The 11,432-nt window shown below is 41.3% G+C and overlaps 1 pseudogene; it reads left to right on the forward strand.

The window, feature by feature from the left end:
- Nucleotides 1-10,285: 10,285 nt before the first annotated feature.
- Nucleotides 10,286-10,724, forward strand: LOC114619126 (annotated as a pseudogene).
- The last annotated feature ends 708 nt before the right edge of the window (nucleotides 10,725-11,432 follow it).

The raw sequence follows: 11,432 nt of genomic DNA on the forward strand, positions 1-11,432 counted from the left end.
CTCTCTCTCTCTCTCTCTCTCTCTCTCTCTCTCTCTCTCTCTCTTTGGTTTTTTGAGACAGGGTTTCTCTGTGTAGCTCTGGCTGTCCTGGAACTCACTCTGTAGACCAGGCCGGCCTCGAACTCAGAAATCCACCTGTCTCTGCCTCCCAAGTGCTGGGATTAAAGGTGTGTGCCACCACCATCCGGCCAAGTTTTTCTTTACATTGATTCATTTATTCAGTGTGTGTGTGCATGCATATTTCTGCACTTGTGCATGAAGATGTCAAAAATCAATTTAAGGAATTTATTCTCACTGTGGGTTCTGAGGATGGAATGCAAGTGGTTAGGCTTGGAGGCACGTGTCCTTACCCACTAAGCCATCTTGCCAGCCCCTCACATGTAACCACTCATCAAGAACTTCATTTACTTGCTATCTTAACAAAAACGATAATGATTTTTTCATATTGCTATAGAGACTTGAACAACATGATGCGTTTTGAATTTTGTTCCACTGGATATATACTTAGACTAGTTACTTTCTTGCCTATTTCTGCACCCATGAGTGTGTGTTTATTTGGGGGTGAGGCTCATTGCATCTCATATCTCTATGCTGGAGAATTTAAGAGGCTACCATATCTCAGTGGAAGGCAAAATAATGTCTCCACTCAAAATATGATGTCATAGAAATAAGATTACCTACAATACCACTTGGAGAACATCAACCTAATTATAAGATTCTTAGTACTTTCCAGTCTACTCCTGCATATAAATTAGCAATAAGTACAAGATTTTTTTTTTTTTGGGTTTTTTCGAGACAGGGTTTCTCGGTGTAGCCCTGGCTGTCCTAGAATTCACTCTGTAGACCAGGCTGGCCTTGAACTCAGAAATCTGCCTGTCTCTGCCTCCCAAGTGCTGGGATTAAAGGTGTGCACCATCACTGCCCGGCAGTACAAGATTATAAATCAGAAGAACATTACCAATGAGATGTGATAAGGAAGTGAAACCTGTGGATGTTGTAGGTATTACCTTAGTGAGATTAATATCATTATAAATGAGTCTCCAGAAACTGCTTTCTTCCTATGCAATCTGAGGATGCAAGAAGTCATGGCCTGGGCTAAGGATGTTTCTCAGATGTATACTGTCTGACCAGTACATACAAGACCATAGGTTTTATCCCCACAACTGAAATAAACAGACAAACACAGATGCCCCCTGGGAGACAGGAGGCTGAGAAGTTGAAGGTTACCCTCAACTATGTAATGAGTTTAAGGTTTGGCCTGCGATACATGACACCCTGGCTCAGGTAAAATATATATCCATATTAGAAATTGGCACCAATTACAAGGTCCCCTCCAATTACTGGAGGTCAGGCCTCTATCCCCGCCTTCGCAAGATTAGAATCGCCACAGCCCTTCTATACTTAGAGAAGGGAAGAGATGTCAGGGGCGGCCCTGCTTACACACTGTAGGCCTAAAATCAGTCATAGGCCTAAAATCAGCAATAGGACTGTCATACATGTATACTAACACCAAGTCTTGGGTCTCAGTGGAAAAACATTGAAACAGATGGCTATAAGCTAATGTCAACAGGTAGCTTTTGTGGAAATTTATAAGCCTGAGTGGTCAAGGACCTTGTAAATAGATAGCCTTGGCAGACAATACCAGCTTAGATGGGGACAAGCAGAGTCATGGTGACTTGTCCCCTGAACCTTCAGCCACCCGGTTCTGAAGATATCTGTATTCCCCCTGACGACCCACACTCCAGTGTCATTCACTTCCCCATGTCCTACCTTTTTGTGTTTATAACCCTTGTGTGAATGAGTAAAAATTATGATTTGAAAAAAATAAATAAATTATTTTAAAAAATGTAAAGTTCCCTTCAAGTAGCAAAAAAGGAGAAGAAGAAGAAGAAGAAGAAGAAGAAGAAGAAGAAGAAGAAGAAGAGAAAAAGAAAGAAAAAGAAATTGGCACTAAAAGTCATATCCAGATTAAAAAAAAATAGCAAGAATAAAGAAAAAAATAGAGAGAAAATGCAAGCAAGTAGCTGAGGCATATGAGGCATTATCAGATGCTAAAAGACATCAGTGACAAACACAGCAAAGGTAGATTAAATGGTGGGGTGGGGGAAGTGAAAATCGTTTTGAGGTCCAATTGAGTTCAATTTCACATTATGGGACCCAGATGATATCTTCAGAGAATGTGTGCTGTTGGTTTGGTTTGATTTATTGGGACATGGTTTCAAATAGTCCCAGCTAGCTTCTAACTTAATATGTAGAACAGGATGGCCTGGAACTCCTAGTTCTCCTGCACCCCTCCCCAAGTACTGGATTTATGAGGGTTTGGTTTTGTTGTTATTTGTTTTAAGACAGAATCTCATCCTGTAGCCCAGGCCAGCTACAGACTTGTGTTGATCCTTCTGTCTCAAATAGCTGTTGTCACAAGGCCTGCCATTTTTCAAGCAACTTTATAGACTTCTTAACTCATCTGAATTAAGAATTAAAAATAGAAAATTAACAGTTTGGTGGTTTGAATAACAATGGCCCTCATAGGCTCATATATTTGAATGCTTAGTCATCAGAGAGGGGCATTGTTTGAGGATTAGAAGAATTAGTAGGTGTGGACTTATTGGAGGAAGTACATCATTGAGGATAGGCTTTTAACTTTCAAAAGTCCATGCCCAGCTCAGGTTCTCTACCTACTGCCTGTGAATCAGGATGTAAAGCTCTCAGCTCCAGGCCTATGCCTGCATGTGTGCCACCATACTCCCAACTATGATGATGATGATAAACTAACCCTCTGATACTATAAAGAAGCCTCTAGTTAAATGGTTTCTTGTACAAGGGTTGCTGTGGTCATGATGGCTTCTTACAGTAATAGAATAGTGACTAAGACAGACAGGAACATGTTTTGAAGATTTAAAATGAACATGACTTTAAATATAACTGTACATAAAGTATTTATAAAAAGCTTATTAGAGCCCCTATTTGTCATAGACTTTTGAAGTGTTTTGTTTTGGTTTTGTGTTTGTTTGGACTGGCCCAGAACTTATATACAGTCCAGGCTGGCCTCTAGCTCTCAAATAATCCTGATATTTCAAGCATGAGTCAGCCTGTCCAAAATGTATCTTGATTGTGGTGTACACGAAGATCTGTCTACACATGAGATAGAGTGGAAGAATTCTATACAACCATTGTACTGTTAGTCGCTTTGTTTGAATGCTAATCTACAATTACGTGATATGTAACTCTGCTACGAGGGGAAGGCTAGATAAAGGAAGAATTCAAGAAGCCTATGCTAGCTTCCCAACTTGCTATCAAAGTTTCTTTTTAAAAAATCAGTCACAATATTGAATATGATAGCAAACACATGCAGTTCTGACACTCAGAAGGAGGGAAAGGAAGAACAGCACTTTAAAGTCAGTCTCACCCACATCGTGAGTTTGAGGCCAGCCTGGGCTACGCAAGGCCATATTTCAAAAATAAAAAGGTAAAACAAAGCATTTCAGTTATATAAACTGAGAAGATTCTATAAAAGAAGTAGATACAAAATCTAAGCAAAAAGCCCCCTCCTAATCCAAATCAGTGTGTACAAAGAAAATACCAAGGGCCCTTTGGTGGGAAGTGTATGGAAGAAAAACCCTACAAAATACGTGGGGGGAAAAGCCCTGAGGACAGAACATTGAGGAATCCAGTCCCACAGCATCATTTGTCTGTACATCTACCTACACTATGTCTAGTGAACAAAAATTCACATAACTTCAAAGATCAAACAGTTGCTGTTTTTAGAGACAGGCCTTTAGGTTTTTAGTATGCATAACTTAGCCTAGAAAGCACCCAACATCCAGTGAACTCTTTTGGAATTCTGCAGACATGGAACTCCATGTGTTTAAAGGGTGAACTGTATCCCTCCAAAATCAAATGCAGATGAGTCTCAAACTCTGGCTCTATATGAGATGCTGGCAATCATTAGGGTGGCCCTGCCTGGTGACAGGTGAGGAAAGAAAAGTAGTACACAGAAGCATACACAGACAAGATTAAGTAGAGACAAATCAAGGTGTGTCTGTAAGAGACATCACCTCAGCTCAGATCTTCATCTTCAACATCTCATATGTATAAAACTAAATTCTAGCCAGGTATCTTCATCAGGGTTTCCATTGCTGTGAAGAGGCACCATGACCAAGGCAACTCTTATAAGGACAGCATTTAAGTGTGGCTGCCTTAAAGGTTCAGTGGTTCAATCCATTATCATCAAGATGGGAGTATGGCAGCACCCAGGCAGGCATGGTGCAGGAGGAGATGAAAGTTCTATATCTTCATCTGAAGGCTTCTAGCAGAATACTAGCTTCCAGGCCGCAAGGTCTCACCCCAGCAGTGACACACTTCCTCCAGTAAGGCCACATTTTCTAATATTGCCACTTTCTGGGCCAAGCATTTTCAAAGCACCACACCAGGTGTAGTGGCTTGTGCCAATAATGCCCCCACTTAGGAACCCAGAGCAGGAGAATTATATGTTTGACGCAATCTAAGCCCCACAGTGTGCTTAAGGCCACTGTGGATCACATAACAGAAATCCATTCCAAAACAATTTTGCATTGTTTAAGCCATCTGGGTCTACAGTACTTAGATGTGCACTGTGTTAAATTGATACACATGGGGTTTGTAGAAGTGGGAAACAGGGCTGAGATCATCTGAGCCTCTGTGTAGATGCCAGGCTCTAGAGCCTGAGCTACTTCTACTGCTAGTTTATGAATAGAAATTAAAAGTGATGTCCTTCCTCTCTGACCATCTATTCCATGGAAATTATGGGACAGGCTCCTTAAAGAGATTTATCATCATGAGTTTTGACCTGTCTAGATAGAAAAGGATAAATCTCATGTTACCTCCTGCCAGACCCCACTAAGAGTACTAGTACTTGAGAAATAATGAAAGCTTTTGATTTGGGACAATTCTGCTTCACTATACCCTCTTCCTCTTGCTTCAGTGCCCTAGTGTCAGAAATAAATGCCAGGTTTGGTGGTGTATGCTTGTAATCCCAACACAATGTGGTCTGTGACAGGAGGATTGATGGAAACGTTGAGGTCATCCTTCCTGGAACACTTAGCAAATCCAGGCCAGCTTAGGCTATATTGGCCAGGTTTCAAAAAACATAAATAAGGGCTGGGGAGATAGCTCAGTCAATAAAGAATTTACCATGCAGCAGGAGGATCTGTGTTTGGTTGCTAGTGCCCATGTAAAAGTTGGACATGATAGTGTATACTAGTAATTCTAGCTCTGGGAAGACAGAGATTGGAGGTTTCCCTGGGGGTTGGTGGCCAATCAGCTGACACTTATCACTGAGGCACAGGTCCTGGTGAGAGAACCCATCTCAAAACCAAACAAGGCTCTAGAGGAGCAACATTAGAGGCTGACCTCTGGCCTCTACAAGTATATAAACTCATTTGCATATGCATGTACACGTGTGCATCCATGTACATGAACGTATATAAGCACACACATAAAATCCATAAACAATTGTCTGGTGTTACAGTAAACAGCCAAGCCATTCCCTGTGCCCATGGCTTAAGATATACTAAGTTGTAGTAGCCTGTATGGATGTTCTGAAGGCAGTGTTAATTCTGGAAGTAAAATCTCACTGAAGATCTGAGTAGCAGACAAAGAAGACATTGGTTTTTTCTCTTTATTGCTGTTCAGATTCTGTGACACCCTCTACTTATCAGCAGTGTCCCAGAGGTGCCTCCACTTTTTATCAATATGGAAGCAAAAGTCTTCACATGGTACACACAGTCCAGAAAAGTTCCTCAAAAGCTCACTTGAACAGCTGGACGTAGAGGATGGTGCTTATAACCCAACTCCTTGGGAAGCTGAAGCAGGAGGATTGCAAGAACTCAAGGCCAAATTTGATTACACAATTAATTCCAGGCCAGCTTGGGCTACAGAGTGAAACTTTTTCTTCCTCAATGAAAACCATAAAAATGGGCTTAGAATGCTGGCTTTGTATGCATAGAGCCCCCAGTCTAACCCTTACCACCAATATAAGGCAGGCATGGTAGTACAGGCCTACAATCCCAATGTTCAGGATCTAGAGGCAAGAAGATAAGAAACTCATGGTTCTACATGTTGTCTTCCAGTTGAACCAGCACCATTTGTTGAAAATGCTGTCCGTTCAAGGCACAGGCCAAGAAGATTTTGTACTTTTCCACCATCTGGCCCCTCTTACCCCCTCCCCTTGTGAAACATGCTATAAAAAAGCATTTCATGTTCAAAAATAAATAAATTATTTATAAAAAAAAAAAAAAGAAAAAAAGAAAATGCTGTCCTTTTTCCACTGGACAGTTTTAGCTCCTTTGTCAAAGATCAAGTGACCATAAGTGTGTGGGTTCATTTCTGGGTCTTCAATTCTATTCCATTGATCTTCCTGCCTGTCTCTGTACCAATACCAGGTAGTTTTTATCACTATTGCTCTGTAGTACAGCTTGAGGTCAGGGATGGTGATTCCTCCAGAAGTTCTTTTATTGTTGAGAATAGTTTTCGCTATCCTGGGTTTTTTGTTATTCCATATGAATTTGAGAATTTCCTTTTCTAACTCTGTGAAGAATTGAGTTGGGATTTTAATGGGGATTGCATTGAATCTGTAGATTGCTTTTGGCAAGATGGCCATTTTTATTATATTAATCCTGCCAATCCATGAGCATGGGAGATCTTTCCATCTTCTGAGATCTTCTTCAATTTCTTTCTTCAGAGACTTGAAGTTCTTGTCATAGAGGTCTTTCACTTGCTTGGTTAGATTCACACCAAGGTATTTTATATTATTTGCAACTATTGTGAAGGGTGTCATTTCCCTAATTTCTTTTTCAGTCTGTTTATCTTTCATGTAGAGGAAGGCTACTGATTTGTTTGAGTTGATTTTATAACCAGCCACTTTGCTGAAGTTGTTTATCAGGTTTAGGAGTTCTCTGGTGGAAGTTTGGGGGTCACTTAAGTATACTATCATATCATCTGCAAATAGTGATATTTTGACTTCTTCCTTTCCTATTTGTATCCCTTTGACTTCTTTTTGCTGTCTAATTGCTCTGGCTAGGACTTCCAGTACTATATTGAATAGGTAGGGGGAGAGTGGGCAACCTTGTCTAGTCCCTGATCTTAGTGGGATTGCTTCAAGTTTCTCTCCATTTAGCTTGATGTTGGCTACTGGTTTGCTGTAAATTGCTTTTACTATGTTTAGGTAGGGGCCTTGAATTCCTGATCTTTCCAAGACTTTTATCATGAAGGGATGTTGAATTTTGTCAAATGCTTTCTCAGCATCTAGTGAAAATTGATCCATTCTTATCCCCTTGTACAAAGCTCAAGTCTAAGTGGATAAAGGACCTCCACATAAAACCAGATACACTGAAACTAATAGAAGAGAAGGTGGGGAAAAGCCTCGAATACTTGGGCACAGGGGAAAAGTTCCTGAACAGAACTCCAATGGCATATGCTCTAAGATCGAGAATTGACAAATGGGACTTCATAAAATTGCAAAGTTTCTGTAAGGCAAAGGACACTGTCAATAGGACAAAACGACAACCAACAAATTGGGAAAAGATCTTTACCAATCCTTCATCTGATAGAGGGCTAATATCCAATATATACAAAGAACTCAAGAAATTAGACTCCAGACAACCAAATTACCCTATTAAAAAATGGGGTATAGAGCTTAACAAAGAATTTTCAATGGAAGAAACTCGAATGGCCGAGAAGCATCTAAAGAAATGTTCAGCATCCTTAGTCGTCAGGGAAATGCAAATCAAAACAACCCTGAGATTCCATCTCATACCAGTCAGAATGGCTAAGATTAAAAACTCAGGTGATAGTAGATGCTGGCGAGGGTGTGGAGAAAGAGGAACACTCCTCCATTGTTGGTGGGACTGCAAGATGGTGCAACCACTTTGGAAATCAGTCTGGCGGTTCCTCAGAAAATTGGACATAGCATTACCCGAGGATCCAGCTATACCACTCCTAGGCATATACCCAGAAGATGCTCGAACATATAATAAGGACATATGCTCAACTATGTTCATAGCAGCCTTATTTATAATAGCCAGGAGCTGGAAAGAACCCAGATGTCCTTCAACTGAGGAATGGATTCAAAAAATGTGGTATATTTACACAATGGAGTATTACTCAGCTATTAAAAACAATGAATTCCAGAGGTTCCTAGGTAAATGGATGGAACTAGAAATTATCATCCTGAGTGAGGTAAGCCAATCACAAAAGAACACACATGGTATTCACTCACTGATTATTGGATATTAGCCTAGAACCTTGAAATGCCCAAGATGCAACTCACAGGCCACATGAAGCCCATAAAGAAGGAAGACCAAGTGAGGGTGATTCGGTCCTTCTTAGAAGGAGCAACAAAATACTCAAGGGAGCAAATATGGAGACAAAGTGAGGGACAGAAACTGAAGGAGGGGCCGTCTCAAGACCACTCCACCTGAGTATCTATCCCATGTGCAATCACCAAAGGTAGATGCTGATGTGGAAGACAGGAAGTGCATGCTGATAAGAGCCTGAAATGGATATCTCCTCAGAGGCCTTCAAGAGTCAGACATATTCAGAGGCAGATGCTCACAACTAGCCATTGAACTGATCATGAGGTTCTCAATAGAGGAGTTAGAGTGAAGACTGAAGAAGCTGAAAGGATTTATGGCACCATGAGGAGAGCAACAATACCAACCAACCACAGCTCCCAGGGTCTAAACCACCAGCCTGGGAGCACTTAGGGGGGGATCCAGGGCTTCAGCTGAATATGTAAAAGTGGAGGGCCCTGCTGGGCATAGGTGGAAGAAGAGAACCTTGACCTCATGAAGGCTGGATGCCCCAGGGGGTGGGAATTTTGAGGGTGGGGAGGTGGGAGTGGGGGGGGTAGATAGAGGTTACATCCACAGAGAAGAAGGAGGAGGGGCGAGGGGATTGGGGGTTCCGAGGGGGTGGTGGGGGATGGGGTAAGGGGACAACATAGGAAATGTAAATAAATCATCCAATAAAAAAAAAAAAAGAAACTCATGGTTATCCTCAGCTACCTAGCGAATTTGAGACCAGCCTGAGCTTGCACAAGATCGTATGATAGTTGAAGAGATGACCCAGCAGTTAAGAGTACTTTGCTCTTACAGAATACTTGGGTGTGATTCTCAGCACCCACACGGTGGCTAAAACCATCCTAATTCCAGTTCCAGGGGATCCAACACCCTCTTCTGACCTCCTTGGGCACCAGGCACACACACACGCGCACACACACACACACACACACACTGGTAAAACATGCATACACACAAAATTAAATAAATCTAAAACCTCACATTTATGTATATGTATATACCCCTAAACATAACCTTCTCAGTCCTATAAGGTTACACACACATACACACACACATGTTTTCAGGGCTGACCATATATGTGCATGTAATAACAACTATGGGGGAAAAGATAATGAATTTTAAAAAGAGTAGGAATGGATATATGGGAGAGTTTGAAGAGAGGAAAGAGAAGGGAGAAATGTCATAATTAGAATATCAAAAAGATTTAAAAATAAGTAAGGATGAGGAAAGATTCTAAGAGCCAAAGATTTTCCTAGACCTGTAAGAAGCTACACCCATGAAGTCTCACCAACATGGCTGCCTAAACATGAGCTGACCATGGACAACACCAATACACATGCTCATGTGGAAAGAGGAAAGACCAAGAGGCCTCAGCCCTACACAAAGAACTGCAGGCAACCAAGGAGTGCTAAGAACTGGTGTGAGTTTTTCCTGGGGAAAAGCATACCAATAGGTTATTCAGTACCAGATGGGTAGCCTTAAAATATACATAAAAGTAACATTATGCTTATATGGACTGAGTAGATAATATTTGTGCATTTAGGATTACACGTACGTGTGTGTGTGTGTGTGTGTGTGTGTGTGTGTGTGTGTATAAACGTGTTCAGTTCTCCCAAAATAGACTAATAGAAGTAATATAATCTCAGCAGTATATGAATGCATGCATATACATTTATTTATTTATATGAAAACTAACTCTATATCTGAAATATTTATTATTTTTATGTATGTGTGTATACATTCAATTCACATATGTAAATGTGGGTGTGTACAGAGGGGGCAGAGGATATCCTCAGATGTCAGTACTCATTTTCCACCTTGATTGAGGGCCTTTCTTACTCACTTCCGCATATGCCAGTCTTTAAAACTGTAAATAATAAAAGATTGGCAAAAGAATAGACAAAAAAGCAGTTTGTCTTCTCTGAACACTGAGACTACAAGCAGTTAGGATGCCAAGTGGAAGAAGCCACACTTCCTGGGTGACTCCTCCGGCCAGCCAGGCCCCTCAGATGAGGGCTGCTCCCAGAAGAGCACCTGCAGCTCAGCCTCCTGCAGCAGCTGCACCATCTGCAGTTGGCTCACCTGCTGCTGCATCCCAGCAGCCAGATCTGATGGCCCAGATGGCTACCACTGTAGCCGGTGTGGCTGTGGGCTCTGCAGTGGGGCACACCCTGTGTCACTGGGGGCTTCAGTGGAGGTGGTAATGCTGAGCCTGCAAAGCCTGACATCACTTACCAGGAGCCTCAGGGAGCCCAGCAGTCTTTTGGAAGTTGCTCTCTAGAGATCAAGCAGTTTCTGGAGTGTGCCCAGAACAAGAGCGATGTCAAGCTCTTCGAGAGCTTCAACAAGGTGCTGAGGCAGGGCAGGATTGCAAACGGCCTAATCTAATCAAGAAGTTCAAGCTGAAGAAATGTAGAATTGGTTCTATATAATTGATAGTACAAGTGTGAACCCTTGTTTCTAACAGTTCCATTGATTTGGAATGGCCATGAAAGAGATCCAACTATAGATGTTTACTGAGGCTTGTAGTGTTGGTTACTGGGCAAATATTTGGCCTCCTTGAACTAACTGTATTGTAATTGAGAGTTAAAAAACTAAATTGGCTTATTCTGAAAAGAAAAAAGAAAGAATAGACAAAAAAAATGGATCACCAAATGGCAAGTTTGTATATGAATATGTACTTGACATCACTACTTATCATGGTAATTCAGGTTAAAGCCATGTTATGATACCTTTTTTAAATTTCTCATTTTTTGGATATTTTATTTATTTACATTTCAGATGTCATTCCCTTTTCCCACTTCCCTTCCCTAGAACCCCCTATCCCATACCCCCTCCTCCTTTTTGCTTTTATACCATTTTGATTACATGCAAGTATTAAGGTCAGTTCTAGGTTGAGGGACTAGCAATGCAATAGATGCAAATAGTCAAAGAAAAGCAAGGCAATAAATGAAGTCCTGTGATCACTCCTGTGATCACTGTTTCTAAGGGCTTATCAGGATGACCAAAATATCTGAGCCTACGTCTCTGTCCTAGCCCAAAGTCATTTTCATGTCTGAAACCTAGTTCCTTGTTCTAGCCTAAAATTTAGATTTT

Source organism: Grammomys surdaster, unplaced genomic scaffold (assembly GCF_004785775.1).
Source record: "Grammomys surdaster isolate TR1022 unplaced genomic scaffold, NIH_TR_1.0 147, whole genome shotgun sequence".
Lineage (NCBI taxonomy): Eukaryota > Metazoa > Chordata > Mammalia > Rodentia > Muridae > Grammomys > Grammomys surdaster.